The sequence below is a fragment of the Echinops telfairi genome, unplaced genomic scaffold, assembly GCF_000313985.2.
Source record: "Echinops telfairi isolate 266 unplaced genomic scaffold, ASM31398v2 ScPeMD7_18;HRSCAF=68, whole genome shotgun sequence".
Lineage (NCBI taxonomy): Eukaryota > Metazoa > Chordata > Mammalia > Afrosoricida > Tenrecidae > Echinops > Echinops telfairi.
Window position 1 is genome coordinate 13,553,578 of NW_022103915.1, and position 2,256 is coordinate 13,555,833.

Genomic DNA, 2,256 nt, shown 5'->3' on the forward strand with positions numbered 1-2,256 from the left:
CTTCAGACAGACCTGGCCCTTCTCGTGGCAGCCCAGGCCGCTCTCCATAGCTTTGCCAACGCGGTAATTCACGTGAACCGGATTTTCTTCTAGCGTCCTTATTTAATAACCCCCTTTCACATGCATATGAAGCAATTGAAAACACCCTGGCTTGCAACAGGCCCACCTTAGTCCTCAAAGTCACACCCTTGCGGTGCGAGACGCTTTAAGGAGCTCTTGTGCAGCAGAGCCGACCTACCTAATGCGATGTGACGTTTGATCACCTGACCGCTGTTTCCACGAGCACGGATTGTGCATCCTAGCAAGACGAAATCCTGGACAACTTCGGTCTTTTCTCCGTGTATCATCGCGTTACCTGTTAGTCCAGTTTTAAGGATTTTTGTTTTCTTCACATTTAGTTACAATCCACCAGGGGTCCTCAAACTACGGCCCGTGGGCCACATGCGGCCCGCCAAGGACATTTATCTGCCCCGCCAGGTGTTTTTGCCCCGTTTGGTTTTTTACTTTAGAATGAGATAAGTGCAGTGTGCATAGGAATTTGTTCATAGTGTTTTCTTAAATTATAGTCCGGCCCTCCAACGGGTCTGAGGGACGGTGAACTGGCCCCTGTTTACAAAGTCTGAGGACCCCTGATGTAGGCTGCGGTCCTTGACCTTCATTGGCAGAGTGCTTCAGATGCTCCTTGCTCCCAACAAGAAAGGAACTGGAACATAGAATGTACAAAATACAAATCTAGGAAAATCAGAAGTTGTCCAAAATGAAATGGAATCTCTGAAGGTTGATATGATAGGCACTGGGGACCTGAAATAGACTGGCACTGCCCATTTTAAACCCGTCAGCAGGTTTGCTCTCCCAGGAACGACCAACTCAGGAGGCATGGTGTTGCAGTCATTGTTGAAAAAAACGTTTTAAGATCGATCTTATCGGCCGGATAAATAATCCGGAGGAGGAAACAGCTGGACCGATGGTTCCGGAGGGGGCGGGGACGGGGACAGGAGAGAGGAGGAGGGGGGCAAAGGAAGGGGAGTGCCAACAAACCAGACACAAGGGAGTGAGCATGTGTCCAGCCTCCAGCGAGCTATTTAGCTCCTTAGTGCCTCCAAATGAGGTCATCAAGCTGCGACCTGAGAGACAGGCGGAACTCCACCCCTCCACTCTTAAGTCTCTAATTGAAAACAGATTATGAAACTACCACAAAAATATTCTGAAGATGAAGCTGGCAAAAAATAAATTAATTAAAATAAAATGAACGAAAGAAAATGATGGCAACATGTGTATAAAAGTGCTTGACACAGTGGTTGTGTGGCTGGATTGTGATAAGAGCTGTATGAGCCCGCAGCAAAATGACTTATTAAAAAAACAACAACAACATCTATCTTGAAGTCTCGTGCTGGATGGGACCATATAATCATGTGGATACAAGAGCATCTCATTAACACAATGATTACTCAAAATTATGCAGCAACAATCGAAGCCAATGAGGAAGAAATTGAAGAATTCTACCAACTTCTTCAGTCTAAAAGCAGTTAAACCCACACTCTGGGTGCATTGATACTTACTGGTGACTGAGGTGTACCAGTCGGAGACAAAGGAGGCCCGTCTTTGGAGAGGAGAGCCTTGGCCCATAGCAGTGCCACCGGCTTACTGTGAATACCTTTTCTCAAAAACATAAGCAGCAACTATACAAGTGGACCTTGCCAGAAGGAAATACACAGGGACCAGACCTATTGCATCATCTTGCTTTCGATCCACAGTCCACGCTCGTGGGAGCAGCAGTCAAGAGGCCAAACAACTGGGGTCCATGTGCTAGATGAGACTCCTTTAAAGTACGGAAGGACAAAGGTGTTACTTGACCCAAGCCATGGTATTTTCCACCCCCTCACAGACGGACACTTGTAGAAGTTCAACAAGACTCAGGAAGACCGGGGAAGAATCGCTGCCTCTGAATTATGGTGCTGGCCAAGAATATTGGCTGTGCCCAAAGCGCAATCAGTCAGTCTTGGGAAAAGTACAACCAGAATGCTCCTTAGAGGCAAGGACAAGGATGGCATGTGCTTCGGACATGGTATCGGGAGATGCCAGTCCCTGGAAAAGGCCGTCGTGCTTGGTAAAGTGGAGGGGCGGTAAAAACGAAGAAGGCCCTCCAGGCGATGGATGGACACCGTGGCTGCGACAATGGGCGCAGACACAGCAGCGACTGTGAGGGTGGCACAGGACCAGGGAGATGTCGTTCTGTGGGCCCGGGGTCACTCTGAG

At 48.4% G+C, this 2,256-nt stretch overlaps 1 protein-coding gene across 1 annotated transcript in view; it reads left to right on the top strand.

The window, feature by feature from the left end:
* Nucleotides 1–2,256, top strand: part of TTC7B (tetratricopeptide repeat domain 7B) — a 248,850-nt gene that overhangs the window by 113,052 nt on the left and 133,542 nt on the right. The window lies entirely within an intron of this gene.